The sequence below is a fragment of the Lissotriton helveticus genome, chromosome 5_1 (assembly GCF_964261635.1).
Source record: "Lissotriton helveticus chromosome 5_1, aLisHel1.1, whole genome shotgun sequence".
Lineage (NCBI taxonomy): Eukaryota > Metazoa > Chordata > Amphibia > Caudata > Salamandridae > Lissotriton > Lissotriton helveticus.
This window is the reverse complement of record NC_136065.1, coordinates 1,336,438,220-1,336,462,169: the sequence shown is the minus strand read 5'-3', so window position 1 is coordinate 1,336,462,169 and position 23,950 is coordinate 1,336,438,220. Positions and strand designations below refer to the sequence as shown.

The window sequence follows — 23,950 nt, the reverse complement described above, 5'->3', positions numbered from 1 at the left end:
GAGGAAGAAGACTAAAGTAGAGATAGTGGCAGAATGTGAGTGGGTGTTAAAAGAAAAAGAAAGGACAGTAAAAAATGGAGAATGAAGGGTAGTGGCGGAACCGGGATAAATGAAGAACGGTGAGGGAGGGTGAGAAAAGACCAGTTAGTATAAGTAAAGAGGGGTGAAAGAGGGGGGAAATTGAATTAGGATAAGACATGGGGAGTGACAAAGAGAAAGGACAAAGAGAGTAAAGGAAACAGTACCTGAATGGGTTTGAGTGAAACAGCAGAGAAAGATAAGTAATGCAGTGTGTGTGACTTATAGGGAGTCAGTGGGTGTAGGTCGGGGTGTGGGTGTGTAAGATGGGTCTGTGGGTGTGGCTGTGTGGGGTGTTTCGGTGTGGGTGGAGGTGGAGGTGAGGGTGTGTGAAATATGTGTGAGGAGTGTATGGGTGTGGGGTGTATATGTGTTCGATGTATGTGTGTGTATGGAATGTGTGTGTGTGTGTGTGAAGAGTGTGTGTTGGGGGATTTTTTGTGTGTATGAGGTGTGTGTGTGGTGTGTGTGTGAGGTGTATGTTAGAGGTGTGTGTATGTGTTGGGAGGGGGATGAGGTGTGTGTGTAGGAGTAAGGTAAATAATTAAGAAAAAGAGAATGAGTGAAGAAGCAAAGGAAGGGAACAGAGGGTAAGTGAAGTAAAGAATAGAGATTGAAAGAAGTTGAATATGAGAGGGGAAATAGGGAAATTGGAGTAAACATGTAGAATAAGAATAAGTGAGGGAAGCAGAGTAAAGACACAGGAGTGAGGTTGGTTGAGAAAATGTTAGTGAGCTTAAAGCACAGGGTGATGACAAAATAATTTTTTTTAGTCATACTTACAATATAATAAGTGTAAGTTTAATTACATTTTTTTCTACACTTTGTATCTGTGAAAGAGAGAAGAAAAAATAAGTTATAATCAGTAAAATATGTATTTTAAATTAAAAGATACAAATGAAGAGGTCAAAAATCATAACAGTGTATTTAGAAATAAAGTAAGAGTGAAGGACACAAAAAGGAAAATAAAGTAAGGTAGAAGGATAAAAAGAGAAAAAAAGAAATAGAAGGAGAGTAAATTACTAAGAGTAAGGCATATAGATTCACTGACAGAGAGGAAGAGAGGAACAGAGAAATGAACTGAAGGTAAGAAAGATACTAAAAGAATGTGAGTTAGCAAAACTAAGTCAGGAAACAGTATTAAGTAAAAAGATAATAACAGAGACGGAAAAGAGTCTAATTAAGTATGTATTTAGAAAATTGAGAAATAGAAGATAACTGAGAGTAAGTGAAGAACAGTCAAAGTGAATGGATGAAGGGAGAGAGGATAATATACAATGATTGAGGGAAATGGAGTGAGGAAGTTAGTAGACAGACAGACTAAGAGAAAAACTGAGTGAGGTGGAGTACAATAAGTGAGCAAAGGAAACGAGTAAGGGAGCAAAAAAAGGAAAGAGAGGAGAAGACGACTAAAACAGTGGTACTGAGACAAAATAATTTGGTGATGAAAGTAAAGAGAAAGACATTGAAAGAAAGGAAATGAGGGATAGTAATGGAACCAGAGTAAAAGAAATGGGATGAAGAACGATGACAGAGGAGCAGTGAAGTTGTTGTAAAAGAAATGATAGAAGGTAGATAAATACAAGTGAACATAACACAAGGAGAGTGAGGCACTGAGGACATAGAGGTAGTGAACAAAAAATAGAGAGAAGAGGTCAAAAGAAAGGAGCAAACAAAGATAAGCAAGGGAGAGTGGGTGATTTATAGTGATAGAGTGCGACAATACTGCTGAGTGAGTAAAGAGGAATTACTAAAAGAGCAAAGGAGGAAAATATGGAAAAGGAAAGTAAAGCAGAGAGACTGAAAGCTGAAAAGTTATGCAAGGGAGAGAGGGGATGCAGACAGTTGAAATGAGAATGAGGGGTTGTGAAAGAAGTGGAGTAAAGGAACGGGGTTGAAAGAGAGTGAAAGAAAGACATTATAAATGAGTAGAAAAAGCTGGAAGAGGGTGGAAAAAGAAAAGTGAATGTGAGACAATGGGAAAATAATTTAAATTACAGAATACAAACTATAGATTAACTTGTACAACATGTTACATAGTTTATTTTTGCTGTTCTCAGAATATATTGAATTTCACTTAAAAAAAGTGAGTTCAAACTACTCATCATATTACAGCGGGGGAAAAAAAAACACAATCACAAAGATTGTGTTTTAAAAAAACCCATCCAAAGTTACAAATAACAAATATACACTAATCTTTAATTCACTTACTTTTCCTTTAGGCCAAATAGTATATCATGAAGGTCCGCTTCTCGTTGGAAAGTACTCTGCTGTTTACAAAAAATTCCATTTCATCGACTTTCTAGAAGAAAAGCTCCAAGAACATCTGAAATATTTTCATTATTTTCATATACTCCTTTTTTTTCACTCATGACTCTTTGCTCATTCCTTAACTTTTCCTTTAGGCCAAATAGTGTTAGATGTATGAGCATACTTTCAAATTAATTTAAAGAAACTCTGAAATTACAGTTTTTAAATAGCAAACTAACCTTTATTAACTGCTCCCGTCTTCATACGCCAATTACCTTAACTTAAATTTCGGTTCTAAAAACACTAGATATGAATTTTTTAAGTCAAAAGGCAAACGTTGTTTAAAAGTCAAATGAGTATCGTACAAAGGGTCCAACCTTTGCAACTTTTTAAATAGCATGTGTAATGCCCTGATGTTGTTGAAGGACCGTCATGATAAATAATAGCTACAGTTCCAAACGTTCTTCCTGAAATTGATAACTGAGAAGCCACAACATTTTTAATAGAAGTTGTCAATTTCGTTCCATCAGGTCTACATCGTTGGAACATTAAAATGACATAGTGACCATAACTTTGTAGAAATAATGTGGACAGCATTGCTGACTTACATTGGGTACACACCATATTGTGATCAGCTGCTTTAACTAGATTATTGAAAGACACTGATTTGCAGTCTGGTAAAGTCAAATATATACATCTTTCAGTGTCTATTCTAGTAGTACTTGATGAAGTACAGTTATCACAGTCATGTTGCCATTGATAAGAAAGGTTAAAAAGATCTTTTATATCTACTCCTTCATCTTCCAATACATCAAACATATACATAAAAAATTCCTGACAATCCTGCTGAGTTATCTGTGAAAATTGATTTTGACCAGAACATATGTCTAGAAGATTTCTAATTTCTGAAACACTTTCTATTTTTGCTCTATCACTGCTACATTTCTCTAACACAGAATTCAATAAACAGCACAATGTTTGATCCCGATTTTCGACAATCTGTTTTTGTAAATTTTGAAGAAAAAAAACAACATTAACTACTACATTAGCATAGCAGTTGACACCAGAACTGTTTTCAAACTGAAATCCAACAACATCTTCAACAGAATCCTTTTTCTTTCTCTTTACAATTACAGTTTTATCTACTTTTTGCCTTTTTGCTAGTACCTCACTGCAATTAATCTCATTTCTTCTTTTTCGGCCTACCACACGTTTTTCAAACAGAGGATATTGAGGCAAATGTGGAGCATACTCTTCTTAACCTATTGTATTCTTTAACACAATCTAGATCAGCACAAATCTTTGTTTCATCACACTCAATCAAGTACAATCCTGATAAAGTTCTGACTCGTGATAATGCCACATATGCCATACCCTCTTTAAACACAGAACTTCCAATGTTCACCAAAGCACTATCTACACTTAAACCTTGAGATTTATGAATTGTCACTGCATATGCCAAACAAACAGGAAACTGTTTTCGGCGAACATATAAGTCTTTCACAAGCAAAAATCTAGCTGAACAACGACAAATTTTTTCTATTTCGTCAATGCCATCAAATTTAATTTTTAAAATTTCAATTCCATCTCTATTTTTGTAATTCACAAAACCAACAACATGACCCATTGCTCCATTTACCAGACCTCTTTCAACATTTAAATTCCTTCTCAAAATGATACGACAATTTAAACACACATTCAGAGTCTTTTCAAAACCAGCAGTTTTAGATATAGTCTTCTCTAATGAATCCAATTTTGATTTCAAATTTTCTGACAAAATAATTGTTGCTCCCATATGCTCTATTTTATCTATAGCTTCCAGTTTCACTATCTCTTCATTTTCTAACTTCAACATTTTGTTGTTGAACATGGAACATTCTTTCAGAGTAGGCATCAAACATATGGCAGATTTCTTCTCGTTAATTTTCTTAAAAATATTCTCTGGAAGAATGTTTTCATTTGGGTACAAATTAGAAATTAATCGTCCATGTAAAGCTTCTTTCCCATGCTGACTTATTTTTCCAATTCCAACATCTTGTAGAATATTTTTATAATCTTCATCCTTTGCCTGCCGCATATTTTGAAATAGTTCTGCATATTTGAAATTTAACCATATATTAACGTTTCCAATGCTTCTTAGGCACTTCCTGGTATCTTCATGCGTGACCATTTTAAACACTGGTTGACCTTTCACTGGAGTCAACTGCAGTAGATCTCCAAAAACGATAATGTGTTTTCCTCCAAATAAGACATCATAGTCTGTTCTAAGAATTTCTTGCATTCTCAAATGCACAAAAGCAAGCATTACATTTGAGACCATGCTTACTTCATCAATGATAAGAAGTTTCATTTCATCTCCAGATAGCTTGTGGTATTGCAATTTGTTATCATGCTCCACTGGCAGCATCAGTAAACGATGCAAAGTAATCCCTTTAATATTATGTGCTGCCAGCCCAGTTGGAGCGGTAACAACACAAGACAGCGGTGATTCAGTCCTTTTCTGCAGATAAGTTGCAATTGCTTTAATCAGAAAACTTTTTCCAGTTCCCGCTTCTCCACTCACGTACAGTCGGACAGGCTTAAATGATGTACATGAGCACTCTTTCTTCTCATGACTGAATCCATGTTCAACCTCTTCTGTGACTTCGTCATATATCTGTTTCTGCTCAAGGTTTAATTGTTTCACCAAATCTTCTAAATTAATTACATCCTCTTGAGCTTGCTCCATAGCTCTTTCCACCTCATCCATGGCAGTGGCAGCTTCATTTTGGATAATTGGTCCTCCTAGTGGATCCTGACTCAATGCAGCAGAACTCTGTCTTGAGAACTGTCTCTCACAATCTCTGCAGCAATTGTTGCTTCTTGCTCTATTTCTTTATTCAACATTTGCAGATAATTTGGAAAAACAGGACATTCTATGGTATCCTTGGTTGCATTAAAAGAGTCTTCATAACAGAGAAAATCTCCAAGTAGTTCCTCTTCTTTACGCCATGGTTTAAAGAGTTGCAAAAGAGCCAAATAGTAAAATTCTCTTTTATCTGGATTTTCACAACTCAATTTTCGATGATTAATCAAATGACCTTTTTTCTGTTTCACTAAACATCCTTCACATCCAATGACAGCATATATTCCATTATTGATATCTTCTCTGATGTTCCTCTTTGCAGAACTTCATAGAGACAAGCATTCTCAAGGTGAGGACTTCTGTTTGGATAGTATGTATCCAACATGTTTGTCTTCAAAATATCTGTGCTTTCTGGTTCTTTCTCTGCCAAATACTCTATCTCTTGTACAGATTTCAAAACTCGGTTTCGTGTTGCAGCAAGACCTAGACTTATCCAAATGATGGTTCTAGATTTGGCATAGAGACTTGATCAATCAACTTGATGACAATCGATCAGAACATTCATATGCTCCAATTTCTCGATGCGACAACATCTTCAGACTGTAACTATATAATTTCTTGCTTAGACTCTTTTCATGTGAAATGTCCTCCCACATTTCCTTCAGTTCTGTCTTTTCTTTTTTTGTGATGTAAGACGTCACATATCGAGCCACAGCAATAGAGTTGTCAGCAACGAATTGAATATCCATGTTAGCATTCCACATGGACAAAATCACTGGGTTGTAGTCGTTGATGTACTTGGAGTCTTCGTTTCTTTTTAAATTGTATGTATTTTTTGGTGATTTCCTCGTCACAGTATGTCGCAGAGAAGACATCAAATTATTTACTCTTCCTTTAGAAATCACTGGTCGTCGAAAGCCGAAACGACATTTTGTGTAGAACTTGTCCTTGTTACTGAATTTTCGACGACAGTACTTTCCACAACGATGGGATTGAAAGCGTAAAACTTGTTGCCTTAAACTGTTTTCTTCTGTAGTTTTCGGAACAGCACATGTTGAATACTCTTCAATGAAGCTCATCACTGTCTCATCCGAATCTGTTCCAAATGTGGGTGCATCTTTAATCCACAACAACATATGTATATGAGGAGCACCTCTCGCTTGATACTCCTTTCTCCAAAAGAAATCCAAAACTTCTCCAAGGGGAGGATTTTTTTGTTGGTAATAAAAGACATCATAGCTTCAAATCTATGATTGAAATATCTGCATACATTCACTGGATCCAAAGAACACAGTTCTCCAGCAGTTTTGAATTCTATATTTTGAATATTTGCATTTGCCTCTCGTAGAAATTGAAGTAAGTCGTCCCATGCATACTCGGCACAGCTAAGAGTGAGGAACCATGTAGGAGTTCCTAAGTTTCTTAGCATACATTTCAATTCCCCATGACGACGGAACCAATACTCGTTTGTATCACGCTGACAAGCCATGAGATTGATTAAATGGGATTCCAAAATATTATCTTGCAGATTCTCTTTCTCCATAAAGTCCCTCGCCGAAACATTTTGCAAATGTGCTCCACTTTTCAGTATATGGTTTACTGCATAAGAAAGCCCAGACAAGTCACTTTCATACAGTAGATGAAACAAATAGGGTATGCATTGACGAAACCTTGGATCTTCAGCATACAGTTGCATACAGTTACAGTTCGGTATTCAGATGCAGGAATTTGTAGTGGTCGATCGTCATATCTTCCACCTCGACCTGTTGGAAATAAATGTGGAAAACAACGAGCTTCCAAACTTTCTTCCCATACACTAATGGGACTTCCTTTTGCTGCTTTCATTTGAAACAAGTCAATTGCATTCCCCATCACTTCTTTGGAATGTAAAGGATGAACAGTATAATGTTCATATATTTCTTCACTTCTTGATACATCAACTTTTTCAATTTGGCCAGCTGAACAATCACTTTCTTCATCTGCAGCTGTTTCCTCTGCTTCAACACATACATGTTTGTAGTACTCATTGTTTTTGACCAAATACAACGTTGCCTTTTTGACTTTCCTAACATCCACTAAATCTTGCCAGATTTTCTTACTCTTTGTCGGAACCCCATTAACTAGAATAACCAGAGGTTCCTCTTCCACTTTCTCTACACCAATGGTATCAATATTTTTCTTGAAATCTAGAGGCAAATAAACAACTCTTCCCTTTAATCCTCTCTGTAAATCTGAAGGAGGCAATTTCCCTATCTTAGGCTCCATGCGAACAATAGCCTGAAAAGGATGAACACATTGAATCAAAATAGACTCATATGTATTTAAATCCATCGATTCAGGAGGAATGTCTACCAACTCCAGATTATTATGAACAGCTCTAGCAGGCATTCTGTTTTGATTTAATTTATCATAACAATATTTGCAAATACGCTGATCAGAACTCAAATCAAAACAATTCTCCACCCACAAATAAGTAGCAAAATGCTTCCACTCATAATTATTTATCTTTTCACTTTTTACGTATAAATCAACTAATCTAGTTTGATGCTTATAATGAGTTCGTCGACAACACGCACAAGTAAAATTCGGCCTTTCACTTGATTTCACCTTAAACCTGTTAATTTCCTGGTCAAACTTTTCTGTACTTGAAATCTGTACATTGTCTTCCACATTACCTTGAATTTCTGTGTCGATTTCTACACTGTCCTCTTTTTCACCAAAATAAGAAATCTCAATTTCTTCACAAATCTTCTTCACATCTAATTCAGTTCCATGCAAAAGAGCACTGTTTAATTGTTTAAGCTTAAGTGCTGGACTTTTTGCATAATACAACATTCTCACTAATTTCCTCATTTTTGTATGATGCACTGCTAACATCCTAAAATGATGAAAAACACTTTGACAGACTTTTCTAGAAAGACAAGCCAGTGAATGGCCTTGCAAACCTGTCTTTTCTCTGAGTCTGCAAGGATCTAAATCTTGCAACAACTTCATTTTCTGCTTCAGACTTTTCTTACTATATGTACGTAAGAAATTACAAAACAAATCAATTGATTCCTGTCGCACACTACAAATACGATTACACTTCCAAGTCTACACTGGACCCTTAGTACGTTTCCCTAAAACTTTATCAGTTAACACCTCTTCTGGTTCTCTAGGCACAAGTTTCTCTTTTTCAATCGGACAACCGTCTTTCACCTCATATGCTCGACCACTGGTGTCAACTGCATGCACTAAATCATTCTCCTGAAAGTAACTCTCCTCATTAAAAAATGGCTCACAACTTGAACTGTGCATCCATTCTCCTGAAAAAACTTTACAAAAATTAGTCCGATTAATTACTCTTTTCCATCTACTGTTTGATTTAAAAACATCAATTGTCTTGTTAAGTGTCCTAATTCTATTGATTATTAAAATAAATAATTTTTTCATAACTTCAAAAGCCTGATCAACAATCTTCTCTACATTTTTCTTTTTCTTATAAAAAGCAGCTCTCTGTTTTCCTTTCCTAATGTTTTTTAACAAATTTAAAACCACCCTATTGCGAATCATTCGTTTACGAATGTCTCTAAACTGATTCTGCCTTCTATTCCGATACATATTATTCTCTCCTGCTCCAGTAGTAACATTTTTTGAGGGCATCTCCTTCCTTTTCAAACTTACTATCTCCTTCTCTTTTTCTACATGCTGTCCAACATTTTTTTTTGTTCTACATATGTTCCGTAAGAAAGACTTAGTTATCTTACCAGGAGCTTCTTTCCTGTTTTTTGAAGTCTTTGTTGTGGAGGACTGCTGTAATTTCGATGCTGTTTTTGTTAGTAACCGTATTTCAAATTTTCTTGCCTTGAGGGCATCTTTCCTTACTCTTGAAATCTTGTTTTCAATCTGTGTTAAAGAAAAAAATAGCACATTATAGACCACTGTTATCAAACAACAAAGCAATGACAAAAAGCAAACAATCTATTCAGGGTTACAGATCAAGTGAGGATTCTCCAGGGGTGCAGAAGAGGTGAGACATGCATTGAAGAGTGTAGTGGAAGAGAGGTATGTCCACAGGTACAAAGAAAGTGAGACCTGTGTCTACGAGTGCAGTAGGAGATAAGCTTCATGAAGTCTAGTCCACTGCACTCTTACACACAGGCTTCACCACTTATGTTCTCCAGGAAAGGCCTCTCTCCCACTACAGTCTTGAACACATGCCTCACCTCGTCTGTCCCTCTGGACATGCCTCACCTCATCTACACAATCTACTTCCTAATCTAAGGTAACACAGGTGACATTTTTATGAAAGGATGACATATATGTATTTAATCATGCAGACACTATGTATTCCTTCTCAAAAAACTAAAAGTCATTGTTTTTCACTAAAATCGTTTTTTAAATAACATTTTAGACACACAGTGCAGGTCCTATGTACAAACATTCAGTGTCCATGACTATAGTGGAGAGGAATAACCTCCTCTCACCCTTGGACAAGCCTTACCTCATCTCTGTCCTCTGAACAGGCCTCAATGTATTGAGTATAATTGATAGTGAGTAGGTGCAGATGAGGTGACGCATGTCCAAGGGTGTAAATAAGCTGAGGCTTGTCTAAGCATGCCAATTAGTTGAAGTATATTCAGGGTTGCAGATGAGGTAAGGATTGTCTAGGGGTGCACAAGAGGTATGGCCTCTATTGAAGAGTGTAGTAGAAGAGACATCTGTCCACGGGTGCAAAGAACTTGAGACCTGTGTCTAAGAGTGCAGTGGGGGATAGGCTTCATGAAGCCTGGTCCACTGCACTCTTAGACACAGGTCTTACCACCTACGCTCTCCAAGAAAAGCCTCTCTCCCACTACAGTCTTGAACACAGGCCTCACCTCCTCTGTCCCTGTGGACATTCCTCACCTCATCTGCACAATCTACTTCCTAATCTGAGGTAACACAGGTGACATGATTGTGAAAAGGTCAAAAAAGTTTATGTAATCATTCACACACTATTTATTCTTTCTCAAAAATGTAAAAGACATTAATTTGCCCCAAAAATGTTTCAGTAGTGTAATGAAAAGCTTATACATATGACCTTTTCTCTGTTTTTCAAATGTTATTCTAAAAAAAGATTATGAGCCCTAAGCAGGAGTGCAGATGTAATGAAGCCTGTCCAGGGGAGCACAAAAAGTGAGGCTTGTGTCCAAGAGTGCAGTGGACAGGACTAAACTGGAGTAGTGTGCAAAAAAAAGATGAACCTCATTTATAAGGCCCTGCATCAGTTTTCCACTGCTGATGCGTCACTTTTTGTGACGCATCGGCAGCAAAAAACATGTGCCTTGTTGCGCCATATTTAAAAAGTGACGCATGTAGGTAGATGCGTCACTTTTTAAACCTCTGCGCCACATTATACCTCTGTCAGGTGTAATGTACACAGAGGGATCATTTCTCCGCAGAAAGCCTCGTAATAGTGACGCAGTGAAATCAATGAGATTTCACTGCGTCACTTTTAGGACACTATTACGTCAAAATCTTGCGCCTGCCTCACAGCAGACATAAGACTGAGGCAAACGCTTTCATATGGAGCTTTCCCCATGTGAAAGGATGCATTGCTGGAGTTGCGTCATTTTTGTGACACACTCCAGCAATTCGTCACTTTTGCGCTTACAGATACATCACAAATACTGACTTATCTGTAAGTCCTAGAAACATGATGCGTCATACATTAAATATAATGCATCATTGGTGTCACAAGGAGTGCACAGTGAAAAGTGATGCATTTCTGTTTTCATAAATGAAGCTCTCAGTGTGCTTCCTAATCTGAGGTAACACAGTTGACATGATTATGAAAGCTTCAAATTATTTTACTTAATCATGCACACATTTTTTATTTTTTCTCAAAAATGTAAAAGCTATTAATTTGCCCCAAAATCGATTTTTCAATAACATTTTAGAAACACAGTGCAAGTCCTATGTACAATCATTCCATTTCAGTACTGAAAAGTCACTATTTTACAAAATACATTTCCTATCACTTGCAAACATTCCTACCAAGCAATACCCAAAAAATTAAGCAAACCAACAGCAAAGAAACTCAATCTGCTTCCCAATCTGAGGTAAAACAGGTAACATGTTTGTAAAAGATTCAAATATTTTTATGTAATTAAGCACACACTATGTATTCCTTCTTAAAAATGTTAAAGCCATGGATTTGCACTAAAATCGTTTTTCAATTACCATTTTAGGAACAGAACACAGGTCCTATGTACAAGCATTCATTTTCACTACTGAAAGCCATTAATTTGCCCTAAAACCGTTTTTTATTTAATATGTTATGAAAGTGCACAGATCCTATTTACAGGCATTCATTTTCACTAGTAAAAACCATTATTTTGCACTAAAATCATTTTTCAATTAACATTTTAGAAACAGAGCACAGATCCTATATACAAGCATTCATTTTCACTACTGAAACCCATTGATTTGCACTAAAATCGTTTTTCAATTACCATTTTAGGAACAGAACACAGGTCCTATGTACAAGCATTCATTTTCACTACTGAAACCCATTGATTTACCCTAAAATTGATTTTTAAAATAACATTCTAGATACAGAGTGAAATTCCTATGTACAACCATTCAACTTCACTACTGAAACATCACTATTTCACAAAATACAAATCCTCTATTTTACAAATATAGAAACCATGCATTTTCAAAAAGCATCACACAAACCAACAGCAAAGAAAATCAATGTGCTTCTTAATCTGAACTCTCTATCTAAATGAATCATAACTTACCTTTACAAATGCTTTAGGAGATTCAGAACAGTGTCAGATACACACACCAATATTTCTTTAGCAGAGCAAAAGGTATGTTCTCCAGGCACTGCAACCATTAATGGCACAGAAAACCTCTAATTCTACACACATATTCCTCATGGTAACCAATCAAAACTCTTCCCTCTCTATTTTCAAATCAACACCCTTTCCCCCCTCAGCCCTTTCTACTTGTTACCATAGCGACTCCCTCCTCACTGAGCTCCCAGGGATAAAAGTCTATTCTACAATGTTGCAAATCAAATCAGCAAGCATATTTGACCTCTCAATACACCAGCTTATCCACTGCAATCTTTCTTTAAATGACTTTTTTTAACCATTCAAATGACTTCTTTCACACAACAGAACCATGCACCCTAACTTTCAGTTTTCAACTATCTGAATCCACCAATCATTGCTTGTCATTAAAGAGCACTGAAACTCCACAGTTTTTTTTTTGCGAACTACTACTGTTCCAACTGCCATTTCATTCCTACACTTCATCTGACTGCACCAGAACCTCCTCTCACCATGTACTCTGTCTGGATTATTGGACATAGCTACATTCACTGGGCTCAAAGGTATGCAGCTACCAGAAATTTTCACAACCTTGATTTACCAAATGTGCACATAAAATGGATTGGCCAAAGAGGATTGAGATGTCATCAATTGATACCATTGGTGAAAACCTTTTACCATCTGCCACACCCTAACCTCATAATTTTGCACTGTGGTGGAAATGACCTAGGCACTTTGACTGGGGTAGGTCTGGAGATGCTTTTAAAGGACACCTTTGGGCAATTGATGACACTTTTTCCACAAACTGCCTTGGTATATTCCAATATATGCCAAATACAGAAATGGAAGTGGTCCAACCAATTGTGTCCACAATTTGAGAAAGCACGGAAACATGTGAATAAATCTGTTTCTGCTTACATGAGAGACTATGGAATGGGTTCAATATACAACAACAACTTGCGTTACAACATGCAAGATATCTACAGAGCGGATGGTGTGCACTTCTCAGATGAGGGAAATAGAATATTCCTCCTGAATTTAAGACTGTGCATTGGTACCTACTTGTAGGTACCTAAATGAGCCACAGAACCCCAAAGCTCTTTTCAGGGCTACCCTACCTCTGATCACTCCAAATGATTATCTTTTTCTAACTTTTTTCACTATTTTTCACCAAAGTACGCTCCCCGGTGCGCTTCCCGGTGCGCGTACCGGGCGCTCCCCCCGCGAAAAATAAAATATATATTTTTTCGCCTATATGGGCCTCCTATGACCCCCTCAGAAAACCTAGAGGGTCAAGGAGTGCCTACCGTGCCCCCTTATACCGATTCCCAACGTTGTTTGTCCTCCATTTTCTGTCTCAAATCGACCGAAACACAAAATGGAGGACTCCCGTAGCGCTGCCAGTACGCGTACCGGGGCGCGCACCGGGAAGCGCTCCCAAGAATTTTTAAAAGTTAATTTACATAAAAAACACTGGACACACTTTCACCAAATATAGAATAGATCATATTACATACCAGTCCCTACCATTTTCCCAAATTTGGTGGAATTCCATTGAGCCTGTAGCCCTCTCTAAATATCCTGAGGTAAATTACTTCACAAAAACACATCTGAAGTGTTAGAATTTACAACCAATTAAAACGTTACTTTCATTTTCTACTATTATTTCATGACATTTGATTGGTTATGTACATGAATATAAATGAAAAATAAGAGGGAAACACAGCCATTTTGACTACAACTACCTGAAGTACATCTTGAGAGGATTTTCTCATTTTTCTTCTTCACCTTTCTGTCAGGTAAGCTCTTAATTTGTAAGGAGCACTTTAAGTTTATTTGTAAAAACGTTTTCTGATAGTTATTTACTGTCCCTCTGTTATAGTTATACATTGAGATATGCTTCTCTGTTATATTTATGGTTTAAGTTAGGCTTCTCTAGTATAATTATGAATTTACTTAGGCTTCATCACATGCACTTTTTTATATTTATAATTCCTGCCTGATACCATACACTGCCCAAAGATAACTTGACTGTTAAAAACTCAGAAGTACCTGTCTGAACTTAAACCCAACAGTGCCCTAACTCTACTGATATAGTTATTTTATATGAAATTTACAGCAAGAAAATGGATGTTACACAACAGACCTCCAATATTTCTTTCGAAATTACCATTGAGGAGATTCCTCAAGAAGATTTTCTTGACTTAATGGATGAGTCGCATGACCAAGAATTCATTGACTGTTTAGAAAATGTGGAATCATGCAATACATATTTGGAGGACATTCCGGATGATGTAATGTTGGAAGTGTTATTAAATTATGAACAATCTCAACAATAAATTTAAAATTAATAATTAAAAATTGTTTGACACATTATTCATTTTTATATGTAATTCATGAAATAATACCAAAATGAATATAATATAAAGTGAGACTTATAGTATACTGTGCAACTTTTTTATGTTACATAGTAATTTTGCTCATAGTTATTTCCTTTCTCCCACTATATTATCTCCAATGTGTATTTGACATCTCTTTTTCATCTCCTGCCTCCATTTTGTTTCTGCTTTCCTGACAGACTATGATATGGATTCCATATACCACAATAACTTCTGTAACAACATGCAAGATATCTACGGAGGAAATGGTGTACATTAAATTTAAGACTCTGCATTGGTACCTACATGTTGGTACTTAAAACACCCAAACAACACAACAACTCTATGCAGAGCTACCCTACCTCTAAGCACTTTTAATTACTATTTTCCTATTTCACTGGGTTTTCCCAGTGGTACGCTCCCCAGTACGCTCCCCGGTGCGCGTACCGGGCGCTCACCCCGCGAAAATCAAAGAAATAAATTTAAAAAAAAATTGTCCCGTGGGACCCTTTTATGGCCCCCACATCAAACCTAGGGGGTCAGGGGGGGTGTACCCTGCCCCATTTTGGTCATTTCCCCCTTTGTTTTTTGCCACCTCTTGTGTCTCGATCCTACTGAGACACAAGATGGTGGCCGCTGCGGACTGTTTCGAATGTTTACAGACACCCGAGAGCCAATCAGCTTTCCGTGCGCAAGTCGCGTAGCGCGCCCGGTGCGCTCCCCGGAGCACATACCGGGGCACGGCTATAGATATATATATTTTTTTTAATCCAAATTACTCAAAATCCTCTGGAGCACATATATTGAGACATAGCAAAGGCACATCGGGCTACCAGTCCCTACAATTTTGCCAAGTTTGGTGAAAATCCATTCAGCCGTTCGAGCTAAAAGTGAGTTCGACCGCCCTATGGAAATTAACATGGGGAAAACACGTTTTGGGGTCCCCCTTTTATCTCAGCCCCCGATTGACGAATCCCCCCCAAACTTTCAGGGAAGGAGCGGAGAGCCACGAGGCAAATTTGAGGAAAATTTCAGGCAGATTCCTCACCCGGCGCAAAAGTTATTCCCAATAGAATGTTGCGATTTCCCTATGGAAAACAATCCTAACTATAACTAGTAGGTAATATATAAATATATATATATATATATATATATATATATATATATATGTATATATATCCACCGCTTGGCTCCCTTTCTCCTCGTTACCAAGGCAGCGGACGCTGTCGAAACGCGTCGGTTGTTTTTTGTTTGACCCCCCCAATGGATTTGTAAAATAAACACGAAGATTTACTGAAACAAGCGACTGAGTGCCGTTTTTGTCTGCGACTCCACCCATCTCCGTGACTGGGGAAACTCGTTGTGAAAAATATATATATATATATATATATATGTTCTTTCCACCAAGTTGCCCTTGAGAAATGGCTACACAGGTAAGGGTTACCGCTCAGCACGCCACAAGCAGCAGGAAGTCAGCAAGCTGCAATCCCTTTGCAGCCATACGCGTTTCGAGCAATGGAAGTGCTCTTGTTCACTGTCAAACGACGGAGGAAGCAGGTGAGTGTTTGAACATCTGATTTATTTCAATAGAAGTCCCGCCCCAGTGGGCGTTACCACAAAGGCATTCTGGTCTTGCTAGTTCCTGGTAAGAGACTCCGTAGTTCATGTATGCAGGTGCATTGCTGCCTCCATCATTAAAATGTTCATCCCGGTTAGGAAAAGGTGTTGTCAGCTTTGCTAGCCACCTGCCAATATCTCCTCGTGGCTCAGGCCCCCCACCTTACCACTAGTGTCCAAATAACGAACACCCAGGATCCGCACATCAGCGGTGGGGCTGTTCCGCGACCGGATCGGCCGTATGTATTTCAAAGTGCCCAAAAGCTTCGGAAATGCACAATGACAAAAATTAAAACAACAAAACAAGACCCACTGGAGGGTGTGACTCAGCCTGGGAACACCATGTTCCATAATGCAAGAAATTCGAACTTACCTGACTAAACCAATCATCAAGCAGGACACTATTTAAATGCACAGAAAACCGAGGCTGTTTGTTTTGCTGTTAGTCAATCCTGTGAACAAGTGCAATGTAGCACGAAACGCGTTAGGAAAAGTGATTTATTTCTGGATGTCAAAATGCTGGTGTGCTGCAATTAAATGAACTTTAAAGTTTGTCTGCTACCGTGTGAATTTCCGAAGCTTTTGGGCACTTTGAAATACAAAAATTAAATGGCAGTCCTGTCGTGGAAGTGGCACAGCCTAAACTGAGGACCGTAGAGGTTGAGACTTTCCTTAACTCTATCACGGGGTAACGGACAGCATGATTTCCACCAGCAAAGACGTCCAGAGGCCCACTAAAGGCAAGTACGACAATGACAAAAATTAAAACAACAAAACAAGACCCACTGGATGGTGTTTGTTTTGCTGTTAGTCAATCCTGTGAACAAGTGCAATGTAGCACGAAACGCGTTAAGAAAAGTGATTTATTTCTGGATGTCAAAGTGCTGGTGTGCTGCAATTAAATGAACTTTAAAAAGTTTGTCTGCTACCGTGTGCATTTCCGAAGCTTTTGGGCACTTTGAAATACAAATATATATATATATATATATATATATATATATATATATATATATATATATATATATATATATACATAGATATATATTCAAGTTCTTCAAAATAAAGAACGGATTAGCGAAAAAACAATCCGCAGGACAATCATCTTCAAAAAGTGATATCAGACTAGCAGCAACAGTTGTGGAAGGAGTCTTGGCTGCACAGGTACTAGAGGCAAACACCAATGAGGAGGATGAAAATGACATGTCTACCCAACAACAACTACAACTGGCATCAATAAGTCAACTAGGGGCTGGCAGAAGTCCTTTCAAACAAAAATCAGTGTTTATTCCAATAATGCCAAAAGATGCCATCGACATCTTCCATGAGAGGGTAACGGAAGACATAAAGGATTTGTATCACCGTATCAACTACCACCCCAAAAAATTGGGTTCAAATCAGATTCAATACAACCGATTAATGACCAAACTAGTAAATAATACAGAAATAATCGTGAAGGCATCAGATAAAGGCGGCAACATAGTCCTGTGGCCAAAAGAGGATTATTTAATGGAAGCAAATCGACAATTATCTGACACTATGTGCTATGTGGAAACGAACAATAAGGAATATACGAGAGCTTTGGAGACACTGAGGAAACATCTGCTCCAATGCAAAAGAGACAATATGATTTCAAAGGACGAACATGCTTTTCTATGGAATGAATCACCCATAATGCCATCCATATACTTTCTCCCTAAAACCCACAAGGAGAGGACACCAGTCCCAGGACGCCCGATAATATCGGCAATTGAAAGTGCCAGTGAGCACCTATCTCAATACATTGACTATTATCTACAAGATCTGGTGAAAGAATTACCGTCGTATGTAAAAGATACAGGTGATTTTTTAACTAAAATTATTGACATTGAATGGGAAGATGACATGAAATTGATAACAATCTATATCGAATCCTTATATACTTGCATAGATCATCAAGTGGGATTGAAGGCAGTCGAATACTTCCTATCGACCAGATCCATTGAAAATTATGAACATAATAAAATGATTATGAAAAGTATTGAATGGTGCTTAAATAACAACTACTTTGTATTTGGAAAGAAGATGTATAGACAATGCAGAGGTGTGGCGATGGGGTCTTGCTTCTCCCCCAGCTATGCCTGTTTAGTGGTTGGCTGGTGGGAGGAGCAAACGTTAAGACAAGAACTTTCCTTAAAACATGGAGACCACATAAAATTGTGGTTACGCTTTATAGATGATGTCTTTGTTTTGTGGAAGGGGAGCAATGAAAGTGCAAATGATTTTATATGTGACATCAACGCAAATCAGATTAATTTGAATTTTACTTCACATCTAAGCTGTACTGAAGTGGAATTTCTTGACACCAAGGTATATGTAGAGAATGGTGGGATGAGAACAACTTTACATAGAAAGCCAACTGCCGGCAACTCTACGTTGCATGCCTCGAGTGCTCATCCTAGACATTTAATTGAAAGCTTTCCCTACGGAGAGCTTCTCCGAATCAAACGTATATGTAGTAGTGAGGAACAACAGAACATATGCATGCGAGAAGCAATTGAGAGATTCCGTAGAAGAGGTTATACGGCACATAGTCTACAAAGGGCTTTGGAGAAAGCCAACAGTAGACCTAGGGAATCATTGTTGGGCATTAACACGGAGGAAAGTGAACCACGGGAAAGTGAGGAGACTTCCAATACCCCAAGACTAATTCTAACTTACAGTAGCCAGCATCGCCAAATTCGGTCTATAATCAATCGAAATTGGGCGATAGTGCAGACGGATGCAGTCATGACATCAGAGATACCCGATAAACCCACTATAACATATCGGAGGGGTATTTCTATGAAAAGCCAAATAGCTAAAAGTATCCCAGACCTCAGTAGTAAAAAGAAACTGATTCCATGGCTACCTGAAAAACAAGGATTTTACAAATGCTCGTCATGTCGGGCTTGTAAATTTGGGGTAACAACCAGGAAGTACAGCACACCATTTAGCCCGAAAGAGTTCAAAATTCAGGGGTGCTTTGACTGCAAAACCGAGTATGCAGTTTATATCCTGACGTGCACTTGTGGGCTCAGATATGTGGGAAGTACCAAGCAGCAAGTGCACGTCAGGATTCTGCAACACTTACGGGCTATTGTCAATAACGACAGTACATACCCGGTCGCGAGACACTTCAAAGCCATCCACCTAAACAAACTAGCGGATTTAAAATATTTTGTCATTGCTGCAGTGAACGACAATCTGCGAGGTGGGAACCGGGAAAAGAACTTGCGTCAGTTAGAATCTAAATTCATTGTGGAATTGGATAGCAGGCACCCAAATGGATTGAATAACACAGTGGATCTGCATTATTTCCTCTGATATTCTATCCTCAAAATACTCAATATTCCCTGTGTATCTCCAACCTTGTATATTTCTGAAACTTTGAAAATATAGCTCCGGCCCCCGTCTTTTTTGTCTCAATACTGTTTTTAGTCTTTCACATTACAAGTATAACTTATTTTTTCCTTGTAATTTTTAAAACCCATGAATGATTTATAAATTCATATTAGTAAATAGTATATATTGAGTGAACTTTAAAAACAATCACATTACTTTTTGCACTTTATTAAGGAAATTCCTGGATGCTGCTAAAAAACAATATAAATTTGCACATAGTTTGTATTTTTGCACATTGCGTATTTTTGCACATACATTTACCAGACTGTTAGGAGTTGATGATGTTCACCAATAATGAAATCAGGAATTCATTCCGTGACAATTGTATAGAATTTTAGAGTGTCAATATTTTTAATAGCTTATTACTATTTTTATATTGTATTCTGTACATATGAAGTGTCTATTTTTGCTAATCTAAAAATAATAGATATATATTTATATATATTTTTTGGCACTATACATTTTATCAATGCATATATTTATTTATTTATATCCATTGGGAAATATATGGTGAACAATTCAATCAAAACATCAACTTAAACATCTATTAAAATGAAATCAATGAAATTGATATTATACGTGCATTACGCTATTTTACATTATACTGCATTTAGGCTGTAATGTTTTGCAAATTGTGTGCAATCTATTGAATGAGGTCTTTTAAACTACGAGTCCCAGCATGCATACCTGACAAGTATTTCCTTCATTTCTATATATCACATGGAGGGGGTGAAAGCATCACATTTTGAAAAAACTGTATAAAAACTAAAAGTGGACTACGTGTTTGTAAATTGAGAAAGAATACAAAGGTATTCGAAACGCGTCTGACTATTTTGGATAAATAAAGACCTGCATTTTTCCACGACATTTGGAGTCTGTTGTTCGTCCTTTGGCGGTGTTCCGGCTGGGCATTGCAGAGAGGAAGTGAAGGTACCGATATATATATATATATATATATATATATATATTAGTCCACAAAATCCCAGCCCGACGCGTTTCATTCCTTCTTCATCAGGGGCTTCGGGTTTGAGTACTGCAGCAGAGTGAATTTGGCGGCACCTTGATAAGTTCCAAGAACCCCGCCTCAGTGGGCGGGGCCCAAGCAAAGGCCTCCTGGTTCTTGTGAGTGAGTGAGTGAGTGAGTGGCCTGCAGCGTATTCAAAATAATCAGAGCAATAATATCCAAGTGGATCGTGGCATACACTTGTAGAACGCTGTAGCAGCTTGTATTCCCTTTAATAAAGACTCCCATGCCATAAGCAAAATCGCCGTTTGACAAGGTCCTTAGCAGATGGACTACATTTACCATGATGCCATGCCAGGCCATGTGACCTTTCCTTTGGGGACTCTTTGTGTTTTGATGTTGAGCGGCTCGTCCGGCCGTGGAAAGGTCCCGCTGCTGTATCACGGCAGATCCTGGTGCTCGTGATTACGGGTGCATTCGGGAACGGAAGGGGCCTCATCTCTGGAGTTAATTGGTGTGCCACTCTGCAGTTTTCACGCAAGCGCTCACCCACTTGGGCTAACATTGTGACACTATGAGGCACCCAAGCCACTGGGTTATATTTGGAATGTCAGGTCCTTAGCAGATGGACTACATTTACAATGATGCCATGCCTGCTCACGCCCATTGGGGCGGGACTGTTATCAACAAATAAAAGTTCCTATGTTTAATGGATGCCTCTTTGTGTCAATTGCAGGCCGGTGATCAAGGGCTACGGCTTGAAACGTTTGGCATTCTGCAATACAAACGCTGCGCTGGCTGTGGTGGTGGCAACTGCCGGTGATGGTGTGTGGAAACCCTTCCCGTGTGACCTTTCCTTTGGGGACTCTCTGTGTTTTGATGTTGAGCGGCTCGTACGGCCGCGGAAAGGTCCCGCTGCAGTATCACGGCGGATCCTGGTGCTCGTGATTACGGGCGCATTCTGGAGCGGAAGGGGCCTCATCTCTGGGGTTAATTGGTGTGCCACTCTGCAGTTTTCACGCAAGCGCTCACCCACTTGGGCTAACATTGTGACACTATGAGGCACCCAAGCCACTTGGTTATATTTGGAACGTCAGGTCCTTAGCAGATGGACTACATTTACCATGATGCCATGCCTGCTCACGCCAATTGGGGCGGGACTGTTATCAACAAATAAAAGTTCCTATGTTTAATGGATGCCTCTTTGTGTCAATTGCAGGCCGGTGATCAAGGGCTAAGGCTTGAAACGTTTGGCATTCTGCAGTACGAACGCTGCACTGGCTGTGGTGGTGGAAACTGCCGGTGATGGTGTGTGGAAACCCTTCCTGTGTGACCTTTCCTTTGGGGAATCTCTGTGTTTTGATATATATATATATATATATATATACCAGCACAACAATATCCTTTGACTGTTCAAACTGCCCTGGATGCCTGACGCGTTTTGAAGTGTCCCCACTTCTCTTCAGAGGCTTTGGCAGTTATGATGGAGCACTTGAGGCACCACACCCCTTCTTGCTTCTTGCACGCCCTGGATGGGACTTATGGGACTTGTAGTGCCTCACGTCGCGCTAATGTTCAGTTGGTAACTTTTCAAGCCCACAGATGGGCCTCGCTGTGTGGGATTCGTGCAAAATCCATATGCTGCTGTCCCATGTTCTCGGCCCGTAGTCAAGACCGCATGGCCCCCGGTTCTTTCAGGGTGGTGCTCCTTCCACGGCATGGGTCGCCGCGTAAATATTCCAGCTCCGAAGTACCCAACGTACAAAGGAGCACCCGGACCACAGCTGCACACAAGGAGCCTTGAATGGTAAGCACGCCTCCAGCACAACGATATCCTTTAACTGTTCAAACTGCCCTGGATGCCTGACGCGTTTCGAAGTGTCTCCACTTCTCTTCAGAGGCTTTGGCAGTTATGAAGGAGCGCTTGAGGCACCACACCCCTTCTTGCTTAGATGCACGCCCTGGATGGGACTTGTAGTGCCTCACGACGTCGCGCTAATGTTCAGTTGGTAACTTTTCAAGCCCACAGATGGGCCTCGCTGTGTGGGATTCGTGCAAAATCCATATGCTGCTGTCCCATGTTCTCGGCCCGTAGTCAAGACCGCATGGCCCCCGGTTCTTTCAGGGTGGTGCTCCTTCCGCGGCATGGGTCGCTGCGTAAATATTCCAGCTCCGAAGTACCCAACGTACAAAGGAACACCCGGACCACAGCTGCACACAAGGAGCCTTGAATGGTAAGCACGCCTCCAGCACAACAATATCCTTTGACTGTTCAAACTGCCCTGGATGCCTGGCGCGTTTCGAAGTGTCCCCACTTCTCTTCACAGGCTTTGGCAGTTATGAAGGAGCGCTTGAGGCACCACACCCCTTCTTGCTTAGATGCACGCCCTGGATGGGACTTATGGGACTTGTAGTGCCTCACGTCACACGAATTCCACACAGCGAGGCCCATCTGTGGGCTTGAAAAGTTACCAACTGAACATTAGCGCGACGTGAGGCACTACAAGTTCCATAAATCCCATGATAACTGAGCCAAAACAGTGTGTGGGAAGAAATGAACAAAAAAGAAAAGAAAGCAGACTGGTAGACATAAATTGCTCATTAGGGAGTGTATGTCTTATAATTGGGAATATAATATATATGTACACGTAAGGCAACCAAGCCAAATTTGTGAGTTGAAACCTCCATGTCGTCAATAATTCAAATTCTTAATATAAATAGATGCGACGTATTAGAGGGGGTTTCAAGCGCCAATAAGCGTCATCGGGTAAGAGTCTTCATGGTCCAAAGGTAAGCGAGCCACACTCTGATAGAATTCCTATATACTGTCAAATGGTTCGATGTGGTCCGTAAAGTACTGAGAGTCAAGTAAATGTAAGGAATGGGGATAGCGACTGTAAGTAAATACACAGGCCGTGGGATAGGGCATATATAACCATAAACCACCAGTAATGGTCTCCCCAAGAGGAGTTCGTATTCTCCGTCGGTCCCGACTCTTGCCCGATGACGCTTATTGGCGCTTGAAACCCCCTCTAATACGTCGCTAACTCACAAATTTGGCTTGGTTGCCTTACGTGTCATCAAGTTTTTCTCTAGCCCTGAACGCGTTGGCTGAGGCTTGTTTTTTAAAGATTGAAAATAATAAAAGACTTTTCGAAATACTACAACCTATCTGGACTGCTAATTTTGGTGCACCATCCATTTCCTATAGAATTTGGTATCTGTCTTGACAGTGGAGTTTTTTGTGGCAAGCTCCGGATGTTGTTGTGCACATATGTCAAACTGACTATCCGTTATTGAAACTTAAGTGCGAAACCTTGGTCAGCCACAGTTGCGTTGCTAACATTCCTCTAGAATCAGTCGTACTACGAATTCCGATTTATTCACCTGTTATCAGGAGAGAACTCAGTGCTGCATCTTTTAGCCCAGGACTGGCCCTGAAAAGTAATTCTAAGCGTACTTACCAGTAACTTGTATTTCCTTCCATAGGAATCCATTGTGTGGTTTTCACCCGAAAAGTTACAAAGTGTTGATTTTTGAAACGTACAGATATTCCTCTAAAATCAGCCGAGCTACGAATTCCGATTTACTCACC

The 23,950-nt window shown here is 39.1% G+C and overlaps 1 protein-coding gene across 1 annotated transcript in view; it reads left to right on the top strand.

Moving 5' to 3' along the window:
- IGFN1 (immunoglobulin like and fibronectin type III domain containing 1) overlaps positions 1-23,950 on the top strand; it is a 392,344-nt gene that overhangs the window by 71,772 nt on the left and 296,622 nt on the right. The gene's annotated exons all lie outside the window — the stretch shown is intronic.